Here is a 14,719-nt window from a genome sequence, read left to right as displayed (position 1 = left end):
TTCTGTTTTGTTTCTCCTTGATGAAATCCCCCACCCCTTGGTTTACTCTACTTCCCTGTAAGCTAACCACCCTCCCCACCTCCCTTCGATCACCGCTTGCAGAGGCAATAAAGTCATTGTTGCTTCACATTCATGCATTCTTTATTAATTCATCACACAAATAGGGGGATAATTACCAAGGTAGCCCAGGAGGGGTGGTGGAGGAGGGAAGGATAAGGCCACACAGCACTTTAAAAGTTTAAAACTTATTGAATGCCAGCCTTCTGTTACCTGGGCAATCCTCTGGGGTGGAGTGGCTGGGTGGCCGGAGGCCCCCCCACCGCGTTCTTGGGCGTCTGGGTGAGGAGGCTATGGAACTTGGGGAGGAGGGCGGTTGGTTACACAGGGGCTGTAGCGGCGGTCTGTGCTCCTGCTGCCTTTCCTGCAGCTCAACCATACGCTGGAGCATATTAGTTTGATCCTCCAGCAGACTCAGCATTGAATCCTGCCTCCTCTCATCACGCTGCCGCCACCTTTCAGCTTTAGCCCTCTCTTCAGCCCGCCACTTACTCTCTTCAGCCCGCCACCTCTCCTCCCGGTCATTTTGTGCTTTCCTGCACTCTGACATTGTCTGCCTCCATGCATTCGTCTGTGCTCTGTCAGTGTGAGAGGACAGCATGAGCTCAGAGAATGTTTCATCGTGAGTGCGTTTTTTTCGCCTTCTAATCTTCGCTAGCCTCTGGGAAGGAGAAGATCCTGTGATCCTTGAAACACATGCAGCTGGTGGAGAAAAAAAAAAGGGACAGTGGTATTTGAAAAGACACATTTTATAGAACAATGGGTACACTCTTTCACGGTAAACCTTGCTGTTAACATTACATACATAGCACATGTGCTTTCGTTACAAGGTTGCATTTTGCCTGCCCCCACCGCATGGCTAACAGCGGGGAACACTTCTATTCAGCCACAGGCAAACAGCCCAGCAGGAACGGGCACCTCTGAATGTCCCCTTAAGAAAAGCCCCCTATTTCAACCAGGTGACCATGAATGATATCACTCTCCTGAGGATAATACAGAGAGATAAAGAATAGATGTTGTTTGAACGCCAGCAAACATACACTGCAATGCTTTGTTCTACAATGATTCCCGAGTACGTGCTACTGGCCTGGAGTGGTAAAGTGTCCTACCATGGTGGATGGAATAAGCTGCCCTCCCCAGAAACCTTTTGCAAAGGCTTTGGGAGTATATCCAGGAGAGCCATGAATGCCAGGGCAAATTAATCATTAAAAATGCTGGCTTTTAAACCTTTTATAGTATTTTAAAAGGTACACTCACCAGAGGTCCCTTCTCCACCTGGTGGGTCCGGAGGCAGCCTTGGGTGGGTTCGGGGGGTACTGGCTCCAGGTCCAGGGTGAGAAACAGTTCCTGGCTGTCAGGAGAACCGGTTTCTCCGCTTGTTTGCTGTGAGCTATCTACAGCCTCCTCCTCATCGTCTTCCTCGTCCCCAAAACCTGCTTCCGTGTTGCCTCCATCTCCATTGAAGGAGTCAAACAACACAGCTGGGGTAGTGGTGGCTGAACCCCCTAAAATGGCATGCAGTTCATCATAGAAGCGGCATGTTTGGGGCTCTGACCCAGAGCGGCCATTCGCCTCTCTGGTTTTCTGGTAGGCTTGCCTCAGCTCCTTAAGTTTCATGCGGCACTGCTTCAGGTCCCTGTTATAGCCTCTGTCCTTCATGCCCTGGGAGATTTTCACAAATGTTTTGGCATTTCGAAAACTGGAACGTAGTTGTGATAGCACGGATTCCTCTCCCCATACAGCGATCAGATCCCGTATCTCCCATTCGGTCCATGCTGGAGCTCTTTTGCGATTTTGGGACTCCATCATGGTCACCTCTGCTGATGAGCTCTGCATGGTCACCTGCAGCTTGCCACACTGGCCAAACAGGAAATTGAAATTCAAAAGTTCACGGACCTTTTCCTGTCTACCTGGTCAGTGCATCTGAGTTGAGAGTGCTGTCCACAGCGGTCACAATGGAGCACTCTGGGATAGCTCCCAGAGGCCAATACCTTCTAATTGCGTCCACAATACCCCAAATTCGACCCAGCAAAACCGATTTCAGCGCTAATCCCCTTGTCAGGGGTGGAGTAAGGAAATCGATTTTAAGAGCCCTTTAAGTCGAAAAAAAGGGCTTCATCATGTGGACGGGTGCAGGGTTACATCGATTTAACGCTGCTAAATTCAACCTCAATGCCTAGTGTAGACCAGGGCCTACAGTCACTTCTCTTCTTTGCCTGATTCAGAATGATAGGGACTGGGGGGAGGAGGGAAGAGAAAGAAAGAAATCTAACCACCCACACACCTCTTCTCAAAATCAAAAAGCTGAAAACCTCAGGTTTCAGTCCAACAAAAACAGATAGAATTCAATTTTTGCAAAAACATTCAAGAGATTTTGGTTTCTTTCCAATGCAGAACAAAAACAAATGTCAAAGCCTGGAAAGTTGCTGTGAAATGAAAGTGTTGTTCCCCCAGCAGTTCTAGCAAGATTCAAGTGTATGCTGTTAAATGACTGAAATATTTCAGGGTGATACCAGTTGCATGTCATACAAAGAACATTTATTTTTGCATCTTAACCCGATTCAGAAATTATTTCATAATCCAGCGGTTATGGATTTTGTTTTTACCCAACATTAGTGATACCATATCCACTTTGTCAATATACTACCTCTTATCTTGGCAAAGATTTTTATGAGCATCTGATCATGCTCTAATCAGCTGACTTAAGGCCCAGTGTGGATGGAAGTACTGCTTTGTTGCAATTGGTGCGTGCCCTAAGCGCCTCAGAAGCACAGGTGCAATGGAGTCAGCTCTCCTGTGGTGAGGTCTTATTTTCCTATTAACCCATTTATGAGCTTGTGACCCTCTTATTCAAAGAGAAGTCAAACCACCAAGAGAAGGCTGAGAGCCTGATGTGCTCAGTGACAGCCATATTAGAGTCAATACCAAGAGCAGTGATACTTTCCATGTACGTGCCGTTTCTTTCATGCTGTCAACTTCTGGGTGTGAGAGTCTCATCCTAGGGCTAAACATGGTGCAACTAGGTGTTTCGCAAATTTCACCCGTACGATTCAGCCAGCATTACTGAGGAGCCAGCCATCTCACTCCTGATAGGCAGTCTCCCCATCCCCACTATTTCAGACTCACATCCTACACAGCTCTGCTAATGCACCTCAAGCTTGGCCTGAAGCACATACAGTCACATCAGTCCTGGGTCTCTCCTGAGGAGAGTCTGCCAGTTGGACTGACTTGGTTATGATGGGTGTTATGGAAACAAATGTCCATTAGGAGCTAGGATCAGCCCAAACTTACTTTCACTGGGGCCTACACTGTATTCATCTCCTGGAGTGAGACAAAGGCACCAAGTCCAGCTTCAGCTCCTACCACCCCCTCACACTGACTGGCAAACCTTTGGCTCCTCCACTTGCTGGGCCATGCTCAGTGGGCACTGAAATCAATGGGAGTTTTACCTGAGCAAGGACTGCAGCATCAGAACCAGTCAGGCCAGGATGGAAAGCAGTGGACAAGAGTCTCTGCTCCGTGGGTGAGAGGCGCTGTAGCTCATGAAAGCTTATGCTCAAATAAATTTGTTAGTCTCTAAGGTGCCACAAGTCCTCCTTTTCTTTTTACTTTACTTAGCACAGCTGTAGCATCTCCATCTCTGTTTTAGATGGGCAACATGACACTGAGCCCTGCTCCCCCACTTCTAGAACCCCACGACTGAGACAGAGATCTCAGTAAAACCAATGGCACAATCTGAACAACATTAGCTGATCAGTGAGTGCCCTCTGGTGGCACATTTTTAAAAAAATCCTTTCATTCTAGTCTGTACATGGGCACACCAATGGGATACATTTTCAAAGCCCTTCCCTTTATATGCACGCAAAATTGGTACCTGGACCTACCTGTGTGTGCAAAACCCAAGTGTGTATTCTCCATGTGCACAAGATAAAAAGGTAGCCTATAGATGCAAGCTCTGATTCTTGCCCTTCTATGTTAGGGGTAAAAGCTTTGTGGTTTGGGCCCATCATGATCCATACATTACTAATGTGCAGTGGTGCTGGAACACTTAATAGTGGGGATGCTGAAAACCAGCCCCTTTACCCTGGTCTGTACTCCCTTCCCCCGAGCTGTGGCTGGGAGCAGGGCCGTGTCTCTGGGATGGGGGATCCGGACAGGTGGAGAGGGGGCTGAGGCTGGGGCCACAGCTGGGGGCGGGTGCGGGGCTGGATGCCTGGACCCCGGGCACGGGGCCGAGAGCCGGTACCTCGCATTTGGAGCTGGGAGCGGTGCCCCGTTTAAAATCTGGAGGTGCTGTAGCACCCCCTGCACCCATAGTTCCCGCACCTATGCTAATGTGCATAAGAGTTCAGATCAAAGCTTTTTGGTTTGGGCTTCTCTCTTAGAAAAAATTAAGTTTCCATCAAAGAAGATCTGAGAACTCTATATGTGCTGGGAAAGCAAAGAAATGGTGAGACACAGGAGTCTCTTCCCATCACTCAGCTTTATTTCCTGACTTCAGTCACCTGAGATGGGCCCAGGTTACAAAAGTGAATGCCTTTTCACATGATAGATGTTAATAGCCACAGCAACATCTTCCATTTAATAAGACATCTGAAAAGAAACATATCCACTACAAACAACAGCCTCCTGGGATTTTGTCCTCTCCACTCCCTGTCTGTTAGGTAAATTCTTAGACAGACAAGGTGGGTGAGAAAACAGCTTTTCTTGGACCAACTTCTGTTGGTGAGAGAGGCAAGCTTTCAAGCTACACAAGCACTCACACGCACCCATGTCAAACCCTTCCACCATAAGATGTGCTGTGCAGGTTAACATGACACCAATTTCAGGGCAATCTCCTTCGCAAGGAGGATCAAATAGACAACACTGGATGGAGAGCTCAGCAGGGAGGGGATCTCACAGCAGTCTAACCGCTAGCAGAGAGCAAAAACATCAGAAGTAATGTTATCTCACTGCAGATGCAAACTTATTCCTGCCCTTGGCATCTGCAACCATGTCAGTGGTCTGTGCCACATCATCTTCCCCCTCCTAACCCACTTATTTTAGTCTCTTGGTTCTGGTAGCTAGTGTAGTGTGTGCTCTTAGGAGTGGTGATGGAGTTCTTTATATGCCATTATTGCATTTACTTCCTCCCCCACAAAACAGAGTCAGCCTGACAAGGTGTTTAAGGAAAAAGAGGGAAACAACTTTACTCTAGTCACAAGCTTACACAAAAATTCTTCAGCACTGAGCTGACAACGAGGAATTTACAACCTCACAAGGCTCCCTCTCACAACTAACCACCTCGCTCATACAGCCTGAAGCCCCCCCCATCCCTCCATATGCTGGCTCCCCCCATCAGTTCCCTTTGGCTCCCCAGTGGATTGTTCTAGCCAGCGCTTCAATGGGAACGTACACAGGGCAGCACCAGAGATGCTTTCTGCTACTCATTCTTGGGATTGTAGTTTATCTGGGCTCCAGCCTCTCCTATCTTGTGAGTACATGACACCTGTGCCCCATCTCTCTCCACTGTCCTCTTGCAGATAGCAGTTATGTGAAGCATCAGTCTTCAGCCTGTTTGAAGTGAGATTCATGACAGTAGCTGTAGCTCAGGCCCAGAACATGCTCCTGCAAGACAGCTTTTTAAGGATCCTCAAAATTCCAAAGGTCCCCACTTGAGTTTTTCTAAACTAGAAATAATGGCCTGGCTTAGCTAACCTACTGCAAATGGCACAGACCCTGGAGTCCCCACAGCCTTATCTTACTTAGCACTTCCTTAGCATCTTTCACTGGAGGTTCTCTAAACCTTTTATGAAGTACGGCAAGAGTTATCCTAGGTGTGGAAACTGAGACAGAGGTTAACAACTTCCCCACGGTCACACAGTCAGTGACAGAACTGAGAGAAGGATCCAGGTCTCCCAACCTCTGAGCCCACAACCACAGCAGCCTCATTCACGTAGCAGTTTGGCTGTCCCCATTGTCAGCACTGGTTCAGTTGTAGACATGGCCATCCACCATCAGTGCAACACCAAGCCACGGCCAGTGTTATCAAAAGTTCATGAGAGGTTCAAGAGAGCCAAAGTGGCCCGTTGACCCTGACCCAAACGCATCAAGAGACCACTCAGGCTATTCAGGACAGCAGCCCTAGCAACTGACACTCTTTACCCACAGCACAGTACTTGCCTACCTGCCCCAGGTGTTGAGAGAGACTTATTGTTTGCACAGCACTTGGACCCCTGTCAGAGGGCTGATCACTAGGACATTACCAAGTTTAGTTCTCCCACATGTTCTGGGTCTTTTTGTGTGGTGTGCTTTATGGCCAGTTGTTTTCAACTTCAGTTACACCTGACACTGCAGCTGCCATTCATTTCCAATGGGGGTCGAAGTCGTTCACCACGTCGTAGGATCAGGCCTATACTTTGTAGATTTAGTAGCACAGCAATGGCCTAATCCTGCAGTCCTTGCCCATGGAAGTCCATTGGACTTGTGTTTGAATTACAGCAGGACTGAGGCCTAACAATGCAGCAGGTAAATGCTACCCACATGTACACAGAACATTAAGAAGTAGTCAAATGATTACAAACTTTTTGCCAATATTTTTGGATCCCAGCCATCTTTTATAGGCCCTGGGGCCTCACTTCATGACTTCCTTCCTGTTCCTTTCATGCTTGAACAAAATCTTCTTGTTCCTGTTAGCTTCTTCAGACATCTCCCTTTCTACACTCAGGCACTCTCTTCACTCCACTCTAATCTTTCCAGTTCTCTTCTGTGCACAAACTGTTCTCCCAACACATCCTTTCCAGCCTGAGTACTTGCTGTTGCGTTTCCTGAGTTATTAATTTACACGTGGGGAGTTGTTACATGTTTACTAGTGCAGCATAAATCATTAATTAAAGATTATTCAGGGAAGATATAAATATGAAGACTCATCCCCCAAAGGGCCCCAAAGTAAAGTAACTTGGGGAAAATTGGCACCATCTCCTGAATTGTAATTTGTGAGGCCTAGATTATCTGGATAGCTCCGCAGGCAGAGAGGATGACTATCCAGTGAACACCAAAGGGGAGTACCTTTCCTCAGCAGCAGCAGCTGCTTCTTCTCCCCTTCCCTCCCCTCTCTCTACAGAGCTGGGGATCAGCTGATGGAGGTGAGGTGCAGGAACAGTTTTTATAGTGGGGGTGCTGAAGGCAGAAACCATGTATTTGGGTCATTGCTACTACTTCAAGCCAGGGGATGTGGCAGGACCCCCAGCACAGATCATCAGGTGGGAAGAAGCGTAAGGCTGTGTGGATCACCACGTCCATGAGCATTCGCTTCCTAGATTAACACTGACACATTACCTAAATTAATAGTCAGTTTCCTCTTCCATGATATGAAATCCCCTGCTGTGGTGCTAGAGTAGCCACTGCAGGAACTGTGCTACCACAAATACAAAGGGAACCAAGGGGCCCTGCGGACAGCACTGAAACTCATGGGATTTGCTGGAGTGGGACCAAACACCATTTGCTCTGAACAAGTAGGCAAAATTCCCTGCAGGAATAACCAAAGGACCTCAGAAAAATCTTGCAGTCTCCTATCAGCTACATGAGCCATTCCTATCTGGGAGCAATGTGGGCCTTAATTATTTTTTCCATAATTACAGCAATTTGATTTTTACCCCAGTAATCCCGGATTTAAGACCATACTGCAACAACAGGAATTAATCTTCACCTTAGACTGTCACCTAGACTGTAAGCCGGGGTAGTCAATAGGCAGACCGTGGGCAAAATCTGGACCACCAGATGCTTTTGAATGGACCCCAAAATATTTCTGTTTACTTATCGTTATCATTATTTTATCTGGAGTCGGGACCTTGACTCTACCTTGACCAAGAAATCTGGACCTTGACAAAAAATAGTTGACTACTCCTGCTAAGCTGTTCAGGGCAGGAAACGTGAACTTACCCGCAGGCCTTCACCTATTTAAATCAATGACAGAACTACCATTGGCTCTAATGGGAGCAAGTTTCTTCAGAGCCTGTATTTATAAAGTACCAGTAACTCTATGATACTAAATGGTGCTGCACATCACGAGGTTAATACAGCCAAATGGGGCCCCAACTTATAGGCAGCATCTAAGCAAGTGCTATATACAGCAATCAAACAGGAATTAAAGATATCACATGTGAAACTTCATAACTTACTCCAAGGGCCAAATTGCCCATTCAGTGACACAGGTGGAACTCCATTGTTGTCCTGGCACTCAGGTACTATGGTGATGAGAGCTGTATGAGCACCTGAATAGAAACCAGGAGAATTTGACTCAGTATGTAATAAGCAGACTAATATAGGGCTAGCTCCTTCCCTCTGTTTCTGTAGGCAGAAGAGAATGAGCCTCTCTTAGGGAGCAGGAAGGGGTGGCTCCTCCATTCTTCACCATCTCTCTTCTCTCCCACAATGGGGCCCCACAGAAGCCCACTCTCCAGTGGAACTCTACAGGGTTCCATGAGGATCCGGGGGCAAGACAGATGGCAGAAGGGGCACCCCAAGGTATTAGCTACTCTATGTGGAATTGTTCCATGCTTAGCGCTCCATATCCCAGTCAGAAGGCTAAGTGGGAGTTAATGTTGCTTCCAGCAGAGGAAGGAAAATGTGAAGGAGAACCCACCTTTCAAAGATATTTTTGCCTCTAGAAAACTAGATTCTGCTATCCCCACTGCACCCTCAACCCCAACCTGAGGCAATAATTACTTGGAAATTCCAAGGCTAGCCATGAGGACCCTCCTGCCAGTCAGACAAAATACCCACAGTGAGAAACCCAAACTGTGGAGAGTAATTTCCCTCTAGAGTAGCAATCACTGCCTCCACACCTGGCCCCTTTGCCTCCTAGTAATTGGATCCAGACTCCAGCTTCTAAATTGCTTTCCTTCCTACTGGGAACTATTCCTCTGGGTCCTGGGTTCCACCCTCAGAAAGAGGCATTGCCTTATTTTATAAAGAAAACCAGGACATGGGGGGGTCCCAAAGTATTTGTTCACCTGTCACATGCACAATAATAGATTGATTATGCAAGGTGCTGAGCAACTCCTGGAGTGCTCATTGTCACCATGCAGGATCCAGGCCTGAATCTTGGAATTGCAAAAGAGAAATTTCTAGTAACTTGATTTCTAACAATAAAACAGCCACCCACCCAGTTACACACAGTAGCACGCTCTGATCTCAGCCACACTGATCTGAATAGTCAATGGAGTTAAGAAGTTCTGAAAAAAGAACTTGCTCCAGATGAGTTTCACTGATGTGAATGATGGCAACATTTTATCTATGGTCCTGTCTGGTTCATTTGTCAGTCTAAGACAGAGTATTCTAGTGGTGAAAACATGGACTTTGGGTCAGGAGATCTGGGTTTTAGCCTCAGCTCCGCTTCAGTCAGATAGTGTTACCCTGAGCAAGTTACTTGGACCTACATTTTCAAAAGCATCCCCTAATTTTAGTGCTCCAGTTTTCAGTTGGCCATTTGGAGGCACTTAGGTGTCTCAACAGACAGTAGAGCTTCTACAAAAGGGGTGCAACAGAACACAGAGGCAGGGCCACTGAGTCCAATGGGCCTACATGTGTAAGCAAGTCAGGGTTGCTGAACTGTGTCATATATAAACATATATATTAAAATGGAATTCTACAAAACTGATTTTAGAAATCCCTGTCACTCTTCCCTGCTCTACATAACTATGAATAGCACTGGGATATTCTGCAATGGAAGTTGCTATTTTACTGATATTTCACAGCATGTACTTTAGAATGGAGGTGTACATGTAATGTGGCTCCTGCTTCTACGAGGTGAACTCTCAAAGTGGTTGGAAGGCAAGTTCTAGTTCTCTTTAAATACCTATAAATAACAGAAGTTACCTTCCAACCACTTTGAGAGTCTCCTGTATTCAAATTTATCTATTGTCCTTATATAGGTCCCATCACCATCATATCTGAGCAGCTCACAATCTTTAAGGTATTCCTCATTACAGGGAAGTGCTATAGTCCCCATTTTAGAGATGCAGAACTGAGGCACAGAGCAACCAAGGCCCATGGTCCAACCTTCAAAGTATTTAGGGACCAAGCTCCTGTTGATGTTAATGGGAACTAGGTACCAAAATACTTTTAGCTATCTGGGCATAAGTGACTCATCCAGGGTTACACAGCAAGGCTGTCAGAGAGGTGGGAATTATACCTGAGTCTCTCAAGCCCCAGGCTAGCACCCTAACCATTGGACTATCCTTCCTCTCAGACATGAGCTGTATTCCCTCTGTCCTAGTTTACATCAATAGAGTGACAAACTTTCAGCTTCCTATTTGATTATGTTTTAAAATTATATTTAAGAAAGTCATTTATGTATAGATTTACTCTGCTTTGTAATTAAATGTAGATATTAGACTCTTTTATATTACACAGCAATTTTTCTTTAGGTTATACCAGTTAACCCTTTGGTACCTAGGCTGTTATATATATATGTGATGCTGGATTCTTTGGTACTGAGCTGCTACATGCAATGACTCCGTGAGCCTCAAGGAATTAGTAAATCGCCAGTTTTGCAATAAGAACTCAGCACAAGCTAATTGCAAGGGCAGCATATTAACACCCCTGTCCAGTGGCTTTCATGTTTTCTGAGGTAACATCTGGCATAGAGTTTTGTTCCAAATATTATCAGAGTTAGGAAGATTTCCCTCCAGCAATATTCAATTTGGCAGTATTCCCAGATGTCAGTTTAAAAAAGAAGTAACATCTATTTGGCATCTCCTCCAGCCATAGTCTTTCATTGCTCAGGTAGAATTGCTCCACTGTTCTTCAAAGGTTGGGGGAAAATGGTGGTATGAAGGCGGAATTAATTCTTGTAGCACCTTCATAGTTTAGGATTAGCTGACTTATACTTAAAACAGGAATTTTACCTCTTAGTTGTGCATGAATAACATAGTGTATTCTTGCCAAGCTCAGGGCACGTGGACAGAACAAATTTTCTGGGAATAAACAAGTAAATTCACTAATTCTAGTTAAAATTAATGTAAAACGGGCCATTTAACATTTTTTTCTGAGAGTCATCTCTTTTTTCTTTTCTTCTAGCTAAGAGATAGATTTGGTGCTCGCCCTTCAAACTTTACATATAGTTAAAACTCATTTGAAACTCAGGCATTTTCTGTGTTTGTACAGCACCAGCGGCCTGGAGCTCCAATCCCAATTCAGGTCTCTGGGTGCTATCATAATGAAAATATTTACTACGATCATTACTACTCACAGGTTACATTTGAAGATACATATTGTGCTTAAGCAAAGTTATTAAGAATGGTTGTTGTATGTAATGGTTATTATGCCTGTAGTCAGGGCCAAGTTAGTAGGTCAGGTAATTGTTAAACAGTGTCATTGTGACAGCAGGGGTAACTCAACCAATCATCACAATTCTTCTCTAGTCCATCTGCATGCTAGACAGGATGGGAAAAATGAGACCCCCCGTCTCCAGCAGCAAGTCGATTAAGCAATGCAGATGGGCCTTTTGTGTCGGTGCGAGGTGAGTGTGTGTGATGTGAATATACCTGCTGGGGATCACTCCTCCCATGGGAGTGTGATTTTACATTTTTTCTTCAAATTCCCATGAATGCCTGAGGCAAGCACCATGGTCCTGATTCTTCATTGTCTTTCACATTATGCAGTAATCTACAGCTATGCAAAATGCTACCCGTGTGATATGGTCATGTTTACATGCATTTTACACTCACACAAATGGAAGTGACGACACACAGTACAAAGCAGTGAAGAATCAGGCCCTATATTGTCATCAGCCCCGCCTCTCACCACTACACCTCACTCCAACATGAGAACTGAGGTGTGTATCTGCCCTCTTCCCCGCACATATGAGGAGCTGCATGCAGCCAAAGACGGTGAGGATTACTAGGACAGAGCAATTCGAATCCATAAATGAAAGAGAGCTCTGAGTTAGGCTGAAACAGTAGGTTACATTCCTGGAAAATATGTGTGTTGGAGGGATGATTTATTTTATTTTTATTAAGGCAAACTTACACTACATGTTAACATACTACATCATACATTGCTCATTCAGGAGCAGGTTAATAGTCGAAGACCCTGGCTAAGGATTCTGGCTTGTTGGCTGGGGACTCCTCCTCGAAATGTAGTTTTAGTACTGTTCCTCACAACTATGATGAGAGGAGGAAGGCAGGAAGGTTGTGTCCACTCAGTTTCAAAAGCTCCATAGGTTCTTGGTGTCTCTTTAATGGGAAAATCAATGGAACCATCAGGTTAAAATCATTTTGAAAGAAAAAAAAATCTCCTCTCTTGTTTTATAAATAACACTTTAGATTACTGAAAACTAAAATAATCTTAAACTCTAATCTCCATCGCACTATTTATTCTGCTTGGTTACATTCTGCATTTCACTCACTTTGGACATTTTCAGACTGGTCATTTTCACTGTCTCTTAGTCATTTCACATTCAGGTTCTCAAGCAATAATACAATACTGCAGTGTACAGCTGCAAGCACTGTGGAGGAGCGGTCATTTGTTTAAAACAACATTTTCCAGTAACACGTCAGCTGGGGTGCTGGAACTATTTTTTATAATGAGGGCGCTGAGAGCCATTGAAGCAAACTGTAAACCCTGTATATAATGGAAACCACTTCAAGTCAGGGGATGCAGCAGCACCCCAGCACCTATGATGTCAGCTTCATGAGTGTTGGGGCTTTCCTTCAAGATGGGCAAGCACACAGAAGGGCAGCAGGTGAGCTGAACTGATAGATTTGAGGGAGCTTAGCCCCCTCATGCCCTAGCCACCTGCAGCTTATGCTTGTTATGTGGAGTCGCTATGCTGTGAGTGCAGGGGAACAGAGCAGTAACCACAGCTGGTCAATTTCTCTTTGAAGTCAGGCATAGCCTGCAGACACAATTACATGGACTCTTTCTGAATATGGAAAACTGGTCTGGGGATTGAGAAACAGACAAAAGGGAAAGGGACATAGGGGAGGAGGGAAAGGGGACCAATCAGCTCAGTGCATGTTTATCTGAGGGAGAAGTGTATACTGGTAGTGAGCAGCCACAAGACTGCCAGCATTGAGTGAGGACACAAAAGATGGCCAGGACTGGAGCCAGAATGTAAAGTGGGAAGAGAGAAAAACAAAGGGCAAACCAAAGGAGTAAATAAAAGGAGACACCATAGCCAAATTCTCTCAAACTGAAACCTGGCAGCTTATCCCTTTCCTTTTCGTAGTCTGGCTACACCAGTGTTCTCGTGTGCTAAGTTTCCCTCCTCTGTGACTGAAAAAACATTGCATGTGGTGTCTGACCGAATCTCACTCTCAACATTAGCCCAAAGCAGCTTGGCTACGATCACACTTACATGGACTGAAAACTGACAGTACAGCAGTAAACAAGGGGTTATGAGATGCAGCAACTGATTGAACTGGAAGAAGGGGTGTGTGTGTGTGCGCGCGTGCATGTGCTGGGATATCACAGGGATAGGCCCTGTCTTATTTAATATCTTCATTAAAGATCTAGAAAAAAGGGAGCAAGCATCATTTTAATCAAACTTGCCTATGATACACAGTGCTAGATTGTGTTTGATAGATCATCTGGGAGTGGGGTGCAGTTGTATCACCCCGTGGGAGGCTCTAGGAGGGATTATGCTGGATTGTGCACACTCTACTATCCCTTAGGAAGACGCAGGATGTTCTGCTGGCCCAGGCAGGGATGGGGGAATGACTCTGCGTACTGCCTTCCCCCGTTGCGGAGGCTAGTCCCTGTGGGGGTATAAGGAGACTGCAAGGAGCGCAATCATACTAGACCCTGCATAAGGGGGCAAGGGGGCTCCTTCTACCCTTCCCCACATACCCATGAAAGGGACAGGAATAGTCTGGGCCTAAGATGGGAGGAATTATGAACCCCAGTCAGTACAGAGAGACCCAGAGGGAGTAGAAAATCCAGACAATACTGATTCATCTCGGAAATCATAAGGAATTACATTAATGGGGAAATAACCATAAACCAAACAGTCATTGGAAGGGAGAGACCTGAGAGGCAGTAATGTCGAAAGAAAATGTAGGAGTCACAGCAAATGAGATCTGAGTTGCAGTGTGATGTTGGAGAGAAAAAGGCCAATGCAACGGCAGGCTGTACATTCAGAGGCACCATGCCACAGAGCAGGGAGGTAACCATCCTTCTCCAGGTGGCTCTGGTGTGACAGTACATGGAATACCTTGTTCAGTTCTGGCCATCTAATTATCCAAAAGATATTGACAAATTGGAGGAAGTTCAGAGAAAAAGCTGATAAATATGGGGCTGGAGGGATTGATTTATGAGGATAACATGGTTAGCTTCGCTAAGGGCCAACTAAGGGAACATGAAAGCAATTTACAAATATTTGAAAGGTGTAAACACAAAGGAGAGGAGGACTGACTTGAGCATAATAAAAAGGGACGGGGCACTTATTTAAGGGAAAATTTAAGCTGAATATAATGGAAAACATCCTGACAATGAGATCTCTGTGGAATGGTTTCCTAAGGGAAATGGTCAAAGCCCCATTTGCTGGCAAATTTAAAACTAGACTGGACAAAATGATTATAAATATGCAATAAAGAGCAGCTGTACACTGGCAGGGAGATGGACTAGCTGTGTTAATACATCTTTTTCCAACGCTGGCTTCTATGGGACTGATTCTGCA

Source organism: Dermochelys coriacea, chromosome 6, assembly GCF_009764565.3.
Source record: "Dermochelys coriacea isolate rDerCor1 chromosome 6, rDerCor1.pri.v4, whole genome shotgun sequence".
In the NCBI taxonomy this organism is placed as follows: domain Eukaryota; kingdom Metazoa; phylum Chordata; order Testudines; family Dermochelyidae; genus Dermochelys; species Dermochelys coriacea.
This window is presented reverse-complemented; position numbering follows the sequence as displayed.